Source organism: Mastomys coucha, unplaced genomic scaffold (assembly GCF_008632895.1).
Source record: "Mastomys coucha isolate ucsf_1 unplaced genomic scaffold, UCSF_Mcou_1 pScaffold22, whole genome shotgun sequence".
Lineage (NCBI taxonomy): Eukaryota > Metazoa > Chordata > Mammalia > Rodentia > Muridae > Mastomys > Mastomys coucha.
Window position 1 is genome coordinate 100,037,248 of NW_022196905.1, and position 18,281 is coordinate 100,055,528.

General features: G+C 44.4%; 1 protein-coding gene across 2 annotated transcripts in view; it reads right to left on the minus strand.

Annotated features, from left to right (window-relative positions):
• Tgfbr3 (transforming growth factor beta receptor 3) overlaps positions 1 to 7,851 on the minus strand; it is a 191,538-nt gene extending 183,687 nt beyond the window's left edge. Inside the window, exon 1 of one of the 2 annotated variants that reach the window (XM_031337166.1) lies at positions 7,505 to 7,851. The gene's annotated coding sequence lies outside the window, so the exon portion shown is untranslated. The remainder of the gene's footprint in view (positions 1 to 7,504) is intronic. The other variant, XM_031337167.1, reaches the window with a different exon arrangement.
• Between the last annotated feature and the right edge of the window lie 10,430 nt (positions 7,852 to 18,281).

Genomic DNA, 18,281 nt, shown 5'->3' on the forward strand with positions numbered 1-18,281 from the left:
AAAAACTAACCCTAAAATTGCTTCTAATCTCTGATACAAAGCACTTGAGAGGCATCTGGAAGCCAACAGAAAAACTAGCAGATTCTTTAAGGCTCTTGTAGATGGTCCTTTGTCCTTCCCCCTTTTCAGAACAGCAACCGTTCTCCCAGATGATCATTTTTTTTGGCTTAGCTTCACGTGTACATGCCTACAATATGCATAATTGGAGCCAGGCTGCTTTCCCTGGCTTTTGGAGAACAGATCTTTGGGATCCTAAGAGTTGCCAGCTGCAGCATCAACCTTCTGCAGCCTTGAAGCTCCTGCCTGCACACATCCTGAGACCTGCTATCAGTCTCTTCGTGTCACAGTGAAGCTTTCTCCAGCTATCCCAACGGGAGGGAGTGACACTCCTCCATTCTCAGACTCCCAACCCAGTTAAACTCTAAAGAATCCTACTCTGAGTTCAACCAGCCCCAATTCAAACCCTTTAGCTGACATCTACCTGAGACATTTTCTGGAGGCGTTTTCAAGAACTTGCAGGACTCCTTTTAAAAGAAATCTCTTTCTCTAAGCCCACACACTGAATAAAACTAAAACTGTGAACAGACACTCTAACAAGGAAACACAGATGCCACAAACTGAAAATGCATATGCAGAGAACCACAGGACAAAGAGCACAGGCACATCCTCCCCGGGGCTGCCATGGAAAACATCATGAATCCAATGCTAGGCTGCAATCATGGTCAGATATGAATAGGAGGGATCAGAAACCAAGATGGATGCAGCTGTCTCTGCCCAACAGGTCATTGCTCATACAGCGTTCATGGTTTGCATGGTATGCTAGGAATATACAACTTGTAGCCCCCCTCTAAAGTCATAAAGGTAAAACAAACAAGAAAGAATAGAAAATGAAGAAGAATGTCTGGACAGAAAGGCCTTGGTAGAAAGAGGTAAACCCATTTAGAAGATGAGAAACTTCGGATGGGCAGTGGTGGCGCATGCCTTTAATCCCAGCACTTGGGAGGCAGAGGCAGGCCGATTTCTGAGTTCGAGGCCAGCCTGGTCTACAGAGTGAGTTCCAGGACAGCCAGGGCTACACAGAGAAACCCTGTCTCGAAGAAAAAAAGAAAGAAAGAAAGATGAGAAACTTCTCCCCACACAGGGAAGACCTGATACTGCCTTGATGCTCAGCGCACACTATGACTCAATGGTGCTTTCCCTCCGAGTCAAACTGAACTTGTCAGCCCACTGTATAAAGTCTTGTAAGAAAAAGAGGTGCATACCCTTTAAGGATATTGAGAAGGGTTTGTGTTTGAATCCATTCTGTTTTAAAAGAATAAAAGCTACAGAAGAGATAACTACCAACAACACAGTGAGGCTTGCACAATGATATTTATTTAGGCTTTGTGTCAAAGTGTCTCACCTCAAATAACCCTCCTAACGTGAAGGGAAAGAAAAGTTATAGTCTACACAAGCAATTATTGCACAGTTAGATAATTATGAAGTGAAATTTGCAAACAGCCACCAGCACGTATCCAAGGACCAACATCACACTGTCAAACTGCTAAGATGCTACCAGGATGACACAACCACATGGAACTAAGTATTCATCAAGTTTCCACAAAAAAGGCTCAAGCAGTAAAAAGAAAAATCCAGTGTCCTGCCAGTCCCTCTATGTGGGTCGTTCAGTGCAACAAGCTTGAGGAGATCTGATGAGCAGACTCCCTCCACAGGGTGTTCTCTAAAGAGGATTTTTTTATTTCCCCCACCATGAACCGATCAACTGAAAGGTGTTTTCACAAAAGGTCTTTCTGTAATTGTATACAAAACCCTGACCTTCAGCATATGCCGGAAAAATAAATTGTGTTTGGAGGAACAGACAAACAGGTGTCCTTCCCAGTGCAAATGATACCAAAGCCTGTAGGCCCTCCTCAGTCAGAGCCTGACACTTAAGAGACAGACACTTCTCTGTTATCCATTTTCTTAAAGTGAACAGAAGTTTGGTATTTCTGACTTCATTTCGATGACAATCTGACATTAAATTTGAAATAAAAATGAAACTTGCCCACACTTACACATCACTTAGATTTGGAAAAGCTTTTGATTTTTGTTTGTTTGGTGTTTTGTTTTGGTTTGGGTTTGGTTTTGGTTTTGGAGGGATTTTTTTCCATGACAGGGTCCATGTAGCCCAGGCTGGCTTCAGACTCACTATGGATTGTAAGCTGATCTGGAATCCCTGATTTTCCTGCCTCTACCTCCCAAGGGCTGAAGTTATAGGCATGGTCCACTATGCTTGGCTGAAAGAAATTTCAACACACAGCAGTTGCTGACACAAATACCAGATTCACACACACACACACACACACACACACACACACACACACACACACGGATGCACTTATGCATGCCCCATACAATACTCATCAAGAGTTGGATGGCCTACAGATGTGTTTCTAGGGCTCTACTCCAGTCTTTCCTTCTTAAATAAAGACCTCATAAGTAGTTGTTAGCCTATTTAAACCTCTATTGTCAGCTTGAAAAGATGTAGGGAAAAAATGTAAAATAAGGCCCAAACAAGAGTAGCCCCAAGCAGAATTTATACAAATAGTGAGTCAAACCCAAAATATTACACATCTTGGCTGAGCTGGAGATCCAAATAACTGGACTTCTCCCTAAAGTGGCAAGGGGTGGGGGTGCTTAGAAATCCATGTTAAGCCTTAAGCAAGGACTTTGTACATAGAGCAAGTAAGTCAATTAACAAATGTGTGATTTCAAAGGCTATAAAGACAAGAAATCCAGAGCCCAGAAAATGGACCCAGATCATTTTAGCACAGCTTTTCCAAGTGTTGTTTGGTTTATTTCAGCCTGACTAAAAGCTGAACAAGTTAGCAACAGTCTGTGTCTTTACAAAATGCTACAAAGAAGCATTGCTATCATTTCACACAGGAGTCTGAAGACAGGGAGAACTTCCTGTGCCAGGTGTGTGCATTCTACTGATACAGACATCTCACGAATCTCTTACTCACTGATGCTCCTGAAGGGATAACTTTTAGGGTGTGGGGATGTAGCTCAGAGACCTAGTGCTTGCCTCATAGGCATAAGGCCCTGGGCTCAAACCCAAGCACCTCAAAATAATAGGAATAGTAGTTTTTCTTATAATCTATGCTCACCCTTTCATTCTTAACTGGCTACTCTCCTGAGACAGGGAACCAGAGTTAAAGCTCTCTAAAAACATAAACCTAACCAGTTATGTAAATTTCAAAAACTAGTTAAAAAGATTTTGAATGTGAAAAAAGGCAATGTTTGACAGTTTAAGGAAATAAGGAACTGACTGAAATAGCTATTAAAATCATTATTTATAATAGGGGCCAGGGTGGAAAGGCTGTCCTCTATTAACCAATAAATATGACCACCATAATTTTCCATTCAATAGCAATGAAAAGATAGAAAATCTACATTTCAAAAATGACTTATAAAGAGGTTGGAGCAAGGGCCACATAGTGAAGAGCATTAGTTAAGCGTCAAAGGACCAAGGCTCAGTTCTCATCACCTTTGGGGGCTCACAAACCAACCAACCAAGCAAATAAACAAACAAACAAACAAAACATGTAACTCCAGTTCCAGGGAGTACAGTACCCTCTTCTAAACTCTGAAGGAAGGCACCCGGTATATACAAAGTACACATACATACATACACATGCAAATGCACACACACAGAGAGTCAGAGACAGAGATACAGAGAGAGACAGAGATGTAAGGAATTTATCAAGAACAAGAATAATTGAAAACAGTACCACAGGGTGGGAGTGGGCTATAACATTTCCACTTACCTGTCACCCTTTAAATTCTACCTGTTCTGTCCTTTGGTTTAAAATATAAAACCAGAGCTTTACATAGATTCATGATGCCCAGAATTTGAGGGCCACTTGGGTACTAAAAGAAGCCATAGGATTTCCCTAGGCTTTTAGGAAAGCTGATTTTTGTAAGTCTTATGCAAAAGGAAAATTAATTCCTTTGAGTCTTAAAAAAAAAAGAGGACAAGAGTTTCCTTCTAAAAGAAACAGTTCTGCCAGCTCTTAAACCTTTTGGGCTAGAAGGCCTTGACATCCTCAAACCATCCCAACTCCATGCTATCAAGATGCTAAGCTCATTTACTGAACTCCAAAGCCATGAACCAGAGGCTGATGAGATAGCAGAAGTCTGATAAAAATTTGTGAAATAAGTCAACTAGATAAAAGAATGGAAGACTAACAGAGACCCTAAGTAATGCTAGTCTGTGATGTTAAATGCAGGCTGATATTGACAATGAAATAGATACATTTTAAAGTGATTTAAAATGGGATCCATTTGACCATAACATTTTATATAAAGAAAAGTTAAATCTTTAATACAAGCTACACAAGAAACAAAACTTGCAAAACTACAAAGACAGAAAGACTTCAACAAAAAAAATAAAATCGAGTTTGGCTGATTTACAAGCATGTTAATTCTCAAATATTTTATAGGCGTGTTGTCTAGACACACCAGATACCTGTACTTATGCAGAATGCACCTTTGAACTACTGACATACAAGTTGTGCACCCCTTACCCAAAAATCTAACATTCAAAATGTCCCCAAATCTATAACTTTTTCAGCACAAATATGACAAGTGGAAAATTCCACACCAGTGTCATATAACTAGCTGAACTCAAGATGTAGGTAGACACACTAAAAATGTTGTATGAAACTACCTTTATGTTATCAAATATATATTACACACAAATTATGTTTAGACCTAATTCCCCTTCCCAAGAGATCATTATGTATACAGATATTCCAAAGTCTGAAGAAATCCACAGCCCTTTTACTCACAAACATTTTATTTTTTCAAGACAGGGTTTCTCTGTGTAGCCCTGGTTGTCCTGGAACTCATTCTGTAGACCAGGCTGGCCTCGAACTCACAGATCTGCCTGCCTCTGCTTCCTGAGTGCTGGGATTAAAGGCGGGAGCCATCGATGCCCAGCACCCCCAAGCATTTTTGATGAGGGAACTCAAACTGAGTTAAAACATTTATGTCTGCAGAATGCACAGCTGTATAAAAGATACATGAGATCATACTACCTCACACTTGGAAGATGCTAATGAAAGATAATGATGACAGTAGTGAATCTGTCAACCTCCCCAAGAATGAGTTCATGCTTTAAATTTTATAAATGAGACAATGGGAGTCATTACAAAAGGATTCACAAATGAATCTCTTTGGATTGCCAGTGTTCTTAAATAACCTAAAGTGCTATCCAAACAACACAAAATCTTACATATATACCTCTCAAGGAAAGCAAACTAGAAGAAAAAAAGAGACCCTATGAGTTGTATTTAAATACAGTATTTAAATACAACTATGAGTTGTATTTAAATACAAGACCCTATGAGTTGTATTTAAATATAGTATTTAAATAAGTCACCACAGGTTCTAGACACATTAACATTCAGGCCCTGCACTCAAGATCATCCCACTTTTAAACAGTTGAAATTAAATTAAATTAAATTAAGTTAATTGCTCGGAAAGCAACTTAGTTACTGTACTAGATAAAGCTACAACATTTTCTGTTTCTGAAACATATGCTACACATAGTACAAACCGGTCTAGATGTCAGCAGGACATCAATAATATGCTGTGCGTCCCCTGCTGGCTAATGTTAAAAATAACAATGGATTTCTCAGGGCATAGGCCTTTGAAGTGTTAGAGTTCAAAACTCAGTTGATGACTTTACTGTTTTTTGATGTACGTATCTTAATCAACAGTTAAGGAAAGTTGGTATGGAGGGGCCAGATTCCATCACAATAGGGGGCATTTAAAGCTGACAACAATGTCAAGAGTAAAAAGTATGCCAAAGCCTTGAAACGCTAAACAATGCAGAATTAAAGCCAAAAGCAGAGAACATCAAGAAACAGAGCAACATCCTCTCGCTGAGACAATGGCATGAAATCAAGTCCTCTTTAATAGCCCTCCAGGGGGGAAGAATTATTTCCCTACCTCCTGCGCCAACCTCAAGCTGTTTCCTTAGGAAGCCAAGCGGCTTGATCAACACCGTCTGGTGGATTAATAAAAGTAATGAAGAATAAAGATCCAAATTAACACGCGTCAGAGTTCTATTTATATTTATTTGGACCCAGGCTCGAAGAAGCTGGATTCTGGCTCCTGCAAAGTACATACGTGTATGATCACCAAAATTAATTACAGATAATTTATCTGTGTTTCAAAAGATGTATTCAACTCAGACAGGAAGCCGGGCCAGAAGAGAGGGCCAAGGACTTAGTGCCTATGGATCTTAACCACACTTCCCACCATGACCGAGGCAGCTCTTGGGTTAAAAGTAACAGAAAGCTGTACGTGACCTTTGACAAGTAACTTTGCCTCTATCTAGCTACTAGAGTCTAGCATATTTGATCTGTAAAATGGGTCCACTAAAATCACTTTTGACCATAGAGTTGAGGTGGTCCTTAAGTCCTAACAGGAACTAGCTGGGGTTGCTGGAGATACTGACACACAGGAGGAGATCAATACACTCCCGTTTTAGTACCCCAAAAGAACCAGCAGAGCTCCCCCGGATATTAAAGGATCCCGATATGTTTTTGTTTTTTGTTTGTTTGTTTGTTTGTTTGTTGCGTGTTGGTACTCTCCCAAGCCGCTCTCCCACTTCTTCGAAGGAAGAAGAAAATTTAAATCAGCTGGTTCTTCATCTCAGTCTGACACTCGCAGGATGCCAACCCTTGCGGCTCTCCAGTCACCACGGGGCGCAGCACGAGGCGCAAACACCTGTGCAGCGCTCCCGCGCGGTCCTAGTCCCAAACATCTGTGCACTCCTCCAAACCGCACAGCCACCTTGGGGGACCGAGTCCTCCCAGTTCACAGCTAGCGAGTGGGGCAACTGTTCGCACCAACACCTAAGCGCAGTAGTAAGGACTTGTCATGCCAGCTTCTGCACTTCTATTAGGTACGGGAAGGTGGGATAAATGCCCCAATTACAAGCGGATTCCTCTAGCAACATCCCAGCGTTTCAAGTTTGTCCCAACCAAGTTCACAAATCGTCGGGAGCCTCTACCATCAGCGGCAGCGCGGCGGGGTTAACCCGGGCGCGTCCTCCACGGCGTTTTCGGGACTGACTCCCCGAGCCAGGGCGCGGCCAGCGGGGACCCTGGACTGGTGTGGGCGCGCGTGTCCCGCGGCCGCGGCCTCTGCTACCCATCACAGTCGAGTGCCCACCCACGCTGTCACACGCCGGGAGGGCAGTGGCCTGCGGCCCCGCACGGGACTAGGAAACCGCGGAGAGGAAGAGCGAAAGCGGGCGTGGAGAACTCCTCCCCGGCGCTGCCCACTCGGGACCACAGCGGATCCCGGTTCCGCTCAGCGTCAACTCGGCCGGACCAGAGCCAGGTCCCGAGCTCGGGGTCCCGGGTGGCCCGAGCAACCCCGCAAAGCAGGCACCGACCCGCACCGCGCAGCGTGCACAGTCTCTGACCCGGAGCCGAGCCGCACGTACCTCGCAGGCGGTGTGTCCAGGACCGGTCGTCAGCAGAGGTGGAGGAGTAGCCGAGGCGAGTCCCCGCGCCCAGCGCGCGCAAGCGGCCGTGAGCTCAGCAGCCGCAGTTCAACTGCGCCATTCGGACCCCGATGGGGACTTTCACCTCCTGCCGGGAGCTCGTGGAATTGCGCAGCGAAAGTGGCTGGAAGGACAGCGGCCCGCTTCCCCCTCTCCCTTCTCTCTCTCTCACTGCCAGGGAGTAGGAAAGTGGCTCTCAGTGTCCCCGAAAGCATGGATCACCCTCATCAGGCGGGTGCGGCGCCCTAACTTGGCCGCTCACACGCGCGGGCGGGGTCGGGCGCGGAGCCACAGCAATCAGCGTGAGGGGGGAAGGGCACCGCGGGCCTCGGGGGCTCGGCCGCCTAGAAACTCCTCCTCCTGCCCCTCCTCTCCTCCTCCACTGCTGATGGATGAGCCTAGAGAGCTTGCTCCAGTTTGCGCGTCCCTTCGGGTGGGCGGAGAAAGCTGGAGCTGGAAGAAGAGAGAAAGGAAGTCAGGGGTGCGGCCCGGGATGGGGTGACAGCTGGGCATCCCTAGCCTGGAAGAAGTGGGGTGCCCGAGATGTGGCGTGCACTGCGAGGACTCGCTGCCTTCCCCTGGATCCTTCAAACTACCAAGGCTTAGGAGAAGATAGAATTTAATTTGGTTCCTGGTTGTTGATATAAAAAGTCTTTAAAAGAAAAAGATCTCAAAGAAGCCCATTCCCACATCGCAGCCCCTCGCACACATTCATTCTGCCCCAGTTTGGTTTTTCTCCCCGAGTCTCCAGTTCTGGTTATCTAAAAGTATGCTCCTGTGGCGTAGACAGGGTTTTGTCTTTCTCTACACAGCCTAGCGCAGAGTGCCTTCTCCAGCTACTGATGTGCTGCCTGAATTCCATCCCTGCGGTTTCCCCACGGCCCTCTGAATTTAAAGGACAGGTGAGCGCACAGGGTCCTGCCTGCCTGCTGCATGTGCCAGTGAGCTGCATCCTGGCAAGACTTGAATGCAGCTCCTTCAGTCACCAGCACAGATCTGATACTGTTTATGCTTCGCTTTCTATTAAAAGGTGAATTGCCCATTGGGGCTATAGCTCAGTAGAAATGTATTTGTCTAGCATACACAGAGCCCTGAGTTTGAGCCCCAGCACCACAAACAACCAAGTATGGCAAAAGAATCATAAGTTCAAAACCAGCCTTGGCCCGAGTAGAGGTCAGAAGACAACTTTCTCGCTTTTCACCACGTAGGGCTCAGGAATCCAACTTAGATGCAGTTCTTCAGGCTTGGCAGCAAGCACCTTTATCAACTGAATTCTGTCACCAGCTACTTCACAGCAAACTCTACAGGTGCTACAGCAGATGGAATGGCCCAAGTGACCAGTTCAAAGACAGTTTCCAGTCTTGACTGCTGCTGGATAATCAGGGAACCTTTGCACAAATGCGTAAACTCCAGCTAGACTTCTGCAATTTTAAGTTTTTAAAGCCTATTTTTAATGATGGTTCTTAAACACTTTAACCTCCTTTCTAGCCCAACACCCTCCAGAGAGGTAGGAAAAATGAAAGGATATGGGGAAGTGGACCTGTTTAGAAATGGTTTTTTGAAGCAACTCCCATCTGTGTTGTCTGGAAATCGGCAGTTCAGTTTACAGGTTGGAAGAGACAGCTGGATCCGCTAGCAAACACTTCATGGATATATGGATGGTCCAGTTCAGCAGAGTAGGGATAGCAAACACGAATCAGCAGTGGTGGCACTATATAGCTGGAAAGAACACATAGCCTCAGAAGACATTTTTCCTGAAGTAGTGGAAATTACCAGCCCAGGGGCCGCCATGGCTGGGCTTCCCGAAGCTACAGATAATAATGAAAAGCAAGCCTTAGAGAATGGACACAAGTGACAAAGAACAACTCACACCCAACGCCTTAGTCTGTGGTGGGCAATGCCATGGACCCACCTAGATAACTATGAAAAACAGGCTAGAGAGAGAGAGAGAGAGAGAGCATATGAGTGATAAAAATAGTGCATGAAATAATGTGTGGAACACCCTAGTTGTAATTGGCTGAATTTAGCTTAAAAAGTCTGGTCTGGCATGGCAAAATCGCTCACCTCCCAAGAGCCCAACAGAGAAACCTTGTGCTGAGAAATAATCTGCATGGGCCCCACCCAGACTCAAACATCTGCTGCTTAGACAGCAAAGCCTCTGGAGCTGCCTCAGTTCCAGAGGATCCCAAGCAAGGAACACGGAGTTGCATCTTACCTGTGTGCTGCCGGGAGCTAAGGATATACCTGCCAGACTGGAGAGGTTAATGAGAGTGTGTGTGAACGAATGAATGCGGACCTGTTTTACCATTTACTTGCTTTTTTCTATTTACAAATAGATAAAAGTACTAGAACCTTTTCCACCTGGTATTGAGGAATTTGTTTCTGCCACACTTTATGGCCCAAATTGTGACACTAGCAGAAACAGTCAGGCCTCAGCCTCAGCAGGAGCAGGGACCAACAGGAATGTCAGGAGAAGTTCTCAGCCTCTCTGGGAAGCAAAGATCAGTGAAGACTCCAGACCAACAAGCATTACACCGCTAGCTCTATAAACAAACCTAGCTCAGCACCCCCCCACTGTCCATGGAGTTTTATTTATACCCTTCAAACATCACATGTCCTCCATGAGTCTTGCCTCAGCACATGAGTCTGTCTCAGCTGATATCACTCCATCATCAGCTGACACCACTCCATCATCAGCTGACATCACTCCATCATCAGCTGACATCAGCCAGAGTCCATGGAAGCCACAAGAAACTATGACACATCACCAAAGTTTCTTGGCGTGTTTCTCTCTTTGGAGTCCTGACAAATGGAGCTCAACTATGCAGTGTAAGGCAGACCAATACATGTGTGTCGATAGTGAAGAATCTTCTATCATGTGTCCGTTTACATGCTTGCTTTATCAGAACATCCTTTCACTTGAGTCTGCTTCACTGAAATGCTCCTTTCACTGCCTTGAACTTACACCTGTGTCTGCTTCAGGACAACACTCCTTCACATGTCTGCCCCAGCAAAACACCACCTAACGCTACTGACTTTCCAAAGAACCTTAAGCTTCCACTTCAGACTTCCTCTAAAAGTGCTAGGATTTGGGCTGGAGAGATGGCTCAGTGGGTAAGAGCATGACTGTTCTTCCAAAAGTCCTGAGTTCAATTCCCAGTAACCACATGGTGGCTCACAACCATCTGCAATGTGATCTGATGCCCTCTTCTGGAGTGTCTGAAGATAGCTACAGTGTACTCAATACATAAAATAAATAAATAAATCTTTTTAAAAAAAGTGCTAAGACTCTAACGTGGAGAATTGAGGGGTGAGTTTGGGGGTTTTGTTGTTGATGTTGTTTTGTTTTGTTTTTCCTTTGAATAAGTCTCATGTAATTCAGGGCCTCCAATTCATTAAGTAGTGAGGCCTGCCCTTGAACTCTCATCTCTCCTGCTTCTGCCTCACACTTCCCAAGTTCAAGGATTGCAAGTGTGGGACAGCCAGCACACCCAATGGAGGAGGCTTCTCATACAGTCTCAGCATGTGGGTTTCAACCCCTTTGGGGTCACTTAAGACCATCAGAAAACAGTCTGGGGGTGGGCTTTGGGTTTTGACATTAAAATGGCAAAGTTTTTCCTTGGACAAGATACTAAACAAAAAAGTAAGAGTAGACAAATGGGATTATATAAAACTTGTTCAGCAACAACGAACAACAAAGGGGAGAAACAAGCCAGAGATCAGGAGCTTGTGACCTAAAACAGTATGTGACAAGTGGCTGGTATCCACAAGGCACACAACACTCCTCCCTCCAAACCCCAGCAGTACACAGATGGACAGCACCACAAGAAAGTGGCAATCAGCATACACTGACATCATCTATCCGAAGTGTTGCCAGAAACAACCCATGGGAACATGAAAAATGTCTATCACCAGTAACCATCAGGAAAGCATCCCACTGAATGGCTATCAGCAAAGGGGTGAATGATAATGTCTGGCAGCACAAGAGAAACAGGAGCATTTGCACAGAACTGGTGCGAATGTGAAACTAACACTCATTGTTAGGGGATACCGTGCAGGAAAACACAGATGCTTACACTACAATCCACAACAGTAGCAAAGTTACAGTTCTGAAGGAGCAATGGAATGACTTTGTGGCTGGGGGCCACCACAACATGAGGGACTATATTAAAGGGTCGCAGCATTAGGAAGGTTGAGAACCACTGTGACAAAGCATGACCTACATTATATTTATTTTCATTTTATGATGAGGTCTCATGTAGCCCAGGGTGACTTTGAATTCCACTCTTTCTGCCTCCATCTCTTTAATCCTGGGAGGATTACAGGCATTGCCACCACGCCTGATTTTATGTGGTACTGGGGATGGAGATAGGTTTCACACACTAAGCACTCTAACTACTGACTGAACTTTATTAGAAAGTTATTGGAAGCAGGGCAGTGGTGGCACACGGCCTTTAATCCTAGCACTTGGGAGGCAGAGGCAGGAGGATTTCTGAGTTCGAGGCCAGCCTGGTCCACAGAGTGAGTTCCAAGACAGCCAGGGCTACACAGAGAAACCCTGTCTTGAAAACAAAACAAAACAAAACAAAAACAAAACAAAAAAAACAAATATACAAACAAAAAAGAAAGTTATTGGAATCCACTACTTGAGAAAACAGGAAATGCTTCTCACTTCTTCCATGTGTTTATATGTAGTTACAGAAAAATAATTGTAATGATTTATATCATTAATCAAATGAGTTACTATGGAAATCTCTGTTAGGTATCTACTGTGATTTGCACGAGCCATGTTTCCTTTGTAGGTTCAGGGATGAATACTTGGTTCCCAGTTGCTTGGAGAGGTCATGGGGCAGGGTGGCCTTGCTGGAGGGAGTACATCAGTTGTTGTCAGGGAGGGGTGTCTCAAAGCCCTTACAGCCTCTCCCCACTTCCAGTTCAATCAGTTTGTTGTTTGCTATTAAAGAGTGATCTCTTGGCTCCCTGCTCACCAATGCTTGCTTCATGTTTCTGCCCTGACATGATAGATTCTTATACCATAAGCCAAATAAACTGTACCTCCGGCAAGTTGCCTTGCTCACAGTCTTTCACCACAACAACGGCCAGGTAACTAACAGAACACCTTACTGATAGGTGCTAAGCATTGTTTGAGAGTGGGAGCTAAGGTATTGGAAATGCTAATAGACACAATATCCTGAAGAAACAAGGCCCAAGCCGGTAAGCACAGGCCTAAATACAGTCTAACTTTAGGCCTCCAGATTTCTTTACACTTGAGTACACAACATTAATGCCTCAGAGCACTTGAACTGGGCAAGATTATTTCAACACTTAAATTACTAAGTATGGTATGGCTATGGTAAGAGGGTCATGAGGTTCAACCTTAGTTCAAAGCCTTTGTCTTTGAAGATTTATGAAGTACCTGCCAGTAGAGCCCAAATGACACCACTTTTAAAACCTAATTACTGGGCTGGAGAGATGGCTCAGTGGTTAAGAGCACTGACTTGTCTTCCAAAGGTCCTGAGTTCAATTCCTGGCAACCACATGGTGGCTCATAACTGTGGACTCCTTCCCCCCCCCCTTGTTGCTTGGGAGTGACTTGGTTCTGTAAAGCAGCCCCAACAGGCTGCAAGCTGGAGTTGAACACCTGCTGTGTGGAGTCGTGACTGCTGCTCCTTATATCAAAGACTTAGCAGGTCTCATGCTTATGTTAAAGGTTTACCGGATCTTCCTTTCAAGATCTCCTTCTGGTCTGGTGTTAATAGATTTTCTCCTGTTTATGTCAAGTTTCGAATTCCTCTGGGTCTGGTTCCTAGCGTAACTATAAATACTGAGTGAATTTCAGTAAAGCTCTCTTATCACTTCTACCTGGCATCTGTGTACTTCCTTGTTAACCGTTTGCCTTCCCAGGACCCAATTAACCCAGTTCCTGTATACCCACAGAAGAAGAGAGACCGCCCGGGCCGGTCCCCTTCAGATGGCGCCCAACGTGGGGCTAAGACATGGGAGTGCTCTAGGAGCGGTAATATATCATAGATACAGAGATTTCTAGACAGATCCCCAGAACTGGGGTAGACGGTTTGAGACTTTGGGGTAAGAGCAAAACATTTTGCCCCTGGGTTGAAGATAAGATGGGCTAATTTTCTTCTAGAAAATTAAAAGATATACACTTACAATCTTATTTATGAGGCAGCCTCATCTGGGTTTCCAGATCCCTTTAACCGGGGCTGGGTTGAAGTTATAGCACTCAGAGCTCTCAATTTTAGCTAGATTTGATGGTGAAGATTTTCACCAATATGTCGACAGGACTTCAGCAGGGTTTTCCGCCAAGGGGCATGCCAGGTTTCCAGCTAATTTAGCTGGGGTTCAGGGGGTCAGCCGGTAGGCTGGGTACTCAGATTGGGTTCCAAGAGATGTGGACTGCGGTAACTCTAGGCTTAGAGGTAGTCTGTCCCCTGTTTTGTTCAGCTCGGTGCTCAGAGCTGCTAGAGGTATATGTTTATGTGTTTTCATGTTACATGTGAGTCGTGTCTCGTGGTTTGAATGAGAAGTCTTGTCTTGTGTCTGTATTACAGAGTGTGCGGGGCGGGCGGGCCCGGGGGAGTACACAAGAATCCAGCATCGGGTCTGCCAGTATTATGAAGTCTGCCCAGACAGAGACACATACCTAGTGGCTGTATCTCTGCCAGAGACACGCTTTAGCTTGGCCCATTGAGTCAAAAAAGACGGAGTCAGTGTGAATTTCAGATCCCTAGTTAACACACCACTACGATTCCCATACAATATATGTGCCGAGCTAAAATTGCCTTGATCCTGCCTCTTGCTTTGATATTAATAAGGGGTGAACTGTAGACTCCTTCCCCCCCCTTGTTGCTTGAGAGTGACTTGGTTCTGTAAAGCAGCCCCAACAGGCTGCAAGCTAGAGTTGAACACCTGCTGTATAGAGTCGTGACTGCTGCTCCTTATATCAAAGACTTAACAGGTCTCATGCTTATGTTAAAGGTTTACCGGATCTTCCTTTCAAGATCTCCTTCTGGTCTGGTGTTAATGGATTTTCTCCTGTTTATGTTAAGATGAACAAGTTTCGAATTCCTCTGGGTCTGGTTCCTAGCGTAACTATAAATACTGAGTGAATTTCAGTAAAGCTCTCTTATCACTTCTACCTGGCATCTGTGTACTTCCTTGTTAACCGTTTGCCTTCCCAGGACCCAATTAACCCAGTTCCTATATACCCACAAAAGAAGAGAGACCGCCCGGGCCGGTCCCCTTCACATAACCATTCTGACACCTTCTTCTGACGAGTCTGTAGACAGGAACAATGTATTCACATACATAAAATAAATAAATCTTAAAACAAATTTTTTTTTTTAAAAAGGAAGTACTTTTCCAAAAATGAAAATAAAAAAATAAAAAAATAAAACCTCAATTACTCTCTGTCTATTAGTATACTAATTTTCTATACATATGAATACACTCTCCAAGTCCTCTGTACAAACAGAGGACTCTGTCCCCTGTAGCTACTAAGTAGGGACACTTGTCTACCTTGAGTTCAAATCCTTAGCCAGCAGGCTTAACCACCAGAAACTCTCATATTGACAACATTAGAGGACTTTAAAAGGAGTCCAGATATGGTTAGTTTTAGCATATGTCAAGGGAAAACACAAGGACTGAGTCAGAATTCACTAACTCGTCGTGCATGCAGAGGTGGCATCACTTTAAATCTTTTCCCCTTTATTTATTTGTATACACATATCATGCCATGACTTTCTGGAGTTGGCTTTCTCCCTCCATGATGCAGATTTCAGGGATCAAACTCTGGTCAGGGTCAAGTGTCCTCGCCTGCTGAGCTTCCTTACTGGCCAGTGTCAGCTGTTGCCTTAAGAGACCATCTTTCTTTGGTCTGTGGTAGTATCTTGAGAAATTTCCTTTTCTGTTTTGTTTGTTTGTCTTCTGTGTTTCTTTGGTTTGAGGCAGGGTCTCAAGTATGCCAGTTTTTTCCTGCAACCTGATGTGTAACATAACGACTGTGAGAACTACTGAGCTTCCTGCCGTCACCTCTGGGGAATCCAGGCACAAGTCATTCAAGACTTCATGCATGGTAGACAACTTTTTTTTTTTTTTTTTTTTTTTAAGCAGGCACACAAATGGTCGTTTTTAATTTGAGTTTTAATTTTTTTTGAGACTCTCATACTTGAATACTGTATTTATTTCATTTATACACCTCGTTCTTCTTCCAGCTCCTTCTGTGTCCCTCTCTATTGCCTCTCAAATTCATGATCTCTTCTTTAATTGTTTTAAACACACAGACACAGAAAGAGAGACAGAGAGAGACAAAGGTAGAGACAGAGAGAGAACCTTTTGCATCCACTTAGGATTGTTCTTATTTGTATGTGTTTGGGGCTGACCACTTGGAACTGACTAACCTACCAAGGGGCTCATCCCTAGAGAAGACTGATTCTTCTTCTCTTAATTAATTGCCAGCAGCTCTTCATCTAAGGGTGGGGCTTTGTGACATCCCCCATGTCAACTGGTGTTGTCATTCTGCAGGTCTTCAGGCAAACTGATGGTCTCCCACACCCCAAGAAGAATTGTAAAGAGACTTGACACTTTATATATATATATGTGTGTGTGTGTGTGTATGTGTGTGTATGTGTGTGTGTACACACACATATATATACATATATACATGTATATATATGTATCATCTTACTTGCACAAGAAATGTTTGACAGCAGAGTCCCAGTGATTTACAGAGCCTGTGTCTGTCTCAACGAACCATCCTTCCCCTAAGCAGGGACTCACTCTAACAGTGACTCATCCTGTGGCATGGCTCCAGATCCCAGGATAAGCAGGCAACTGAGAAAATGCGTAATAACCTGTTTGTTGGTAATGTTTGCTTTAGGTTCACCCTGGTCCCCTTGAAGGAAAAAGTACTTACTCCAATCTTCTGAAAGACCCAGTCATTTTTAAAAATCCTATGGTTGTTTTTCCTTTTCATAAGTCCTGATACAGAACTCAGCATATGCTTTGTAATTTATGAATTTAATCCATCAGAGCCCGTACCAAGGGCTTTACATGTATGTAAAGCATGTACCATGCTTGCTTTACATGTATGAAGCCCTAGGTGTACCACCATATACACTAGGTATGATGGCAGATGCTTACATTCCCAGCATTTTGGGAGATGGAGGGAGGATGATCAGAAGTTCGAGGTCAGCCTTGGTTTCGTAAGGAGTGGAAAGCCAACTTGATCGCTGTGAGGCCTTGTCTATGTGAAGAGTAAAATAAAGTCCACAACAGTTCTGTTCCTCTCACATCATCAAGTCTAACATGATGCACAGAGAGGCGGAGTCACTTACCTTCAAGGGGCTGAGCAAGGCAATCACTCGGCTCCAGAGTCCATATCTACAGCTGTACTTTGTACCACAGGTGACAATGAGCCCCTTGCCTGGGGTAGAAAGTCTTATTTCATTGTTTTGTGTTTTAAAGCTCTTTGGAGCTTTATTGGATAAAAAGTTTGTTGAGTGGAACTGATGACTTCAGCTCATTCACAAAAACAGGCTCCTTTCACCCAGATCCGAACATGAGCTAAAAGTTTGTCAAGCACAGCAAGCAGCTTTGAGGCAATTGTACAACCACTCTGAAGGATGTGTGACAGAGCAAACGCTGTTCCAAAACTCCAGTGACAGACACGGTCCACGGACTCCAGAATGCACTCACCTTCACTTTAGCTGGCCTATTGTCATGGGCAGCCTTACAACTTCATATCGAAAGTTTGCTCCCCAAGATGCCAGGGCATACTTGCAAGTGTCTCATACGGCATCATAATTGAAGGCAGAAATTTAGAGCCACAGTTTTCTACATCTGTATCTGAGAAGAGGATAAGTTTGGGCTGGTAAAATGTGCAACAGGCAAAATTCCAATTAACGAGGAAAATATTACTCTTTGATGACCCTGGGTGCAGGGCAGAGAGCCAAGCACCTGATTTAGACCTGACTCCTACCAGGGACTGGAAATGAAAACATGATGCGAATTCCCCTGCAATCATAAAACCACCAGCCTCTGCCAACATGCCATTTCCTAAGAAGCAGAGGCCCAGGGAGGCCCAGGATGGAGGTTTCCAGAGTTCACCTGCCTTCAGTTTCCCCACAGCAGGGGTTCCAATGAGGCCAGAAAACTTGTAGCATTTCAAAGTAACAACAAAGCCACTTGGTATCTTTGTGGTCTCCACACAGCAGATGGGGGGTCAGGGTGGACTTGTTCTCCCTTAGAGCTGAAAGCTGGGACCAAAAGGGGACTCCCACACCCCTCCCCTTCTCCACAGCAAAGAACTAGCCCTCTTTTGTTTCTTCTGTTTGCTCTTTGTGAGTTTTGGGGCCTAGATAAGGAATCCCGGCCCAAAGAGCTGACATAAAAGGATCACAAGCATCCAGGATATGTATCAATAGCTTTAAATGTTACAAATCTTAACTCATGACTTGACAAGCATGAAATATTCTAGAGTTCAGGAGTGGGTGTGGGTCCTTAGTCAACTTCAGGTTATCCTCACCTTCTGTGCTAGAGTTCTATAGAAACTCTGGAAGATTTGCAAAGTGCAAATAAACAAGAGGCCTTTCCATAGGGGCCTTGGGGCCATTCATTGTATCCTTAGGGGTCATGGGGTCATTCATTGTATCCTTAGGGGTCATGAGCCATTCATTGTATCTTTTTTTTTTTTTTTTTT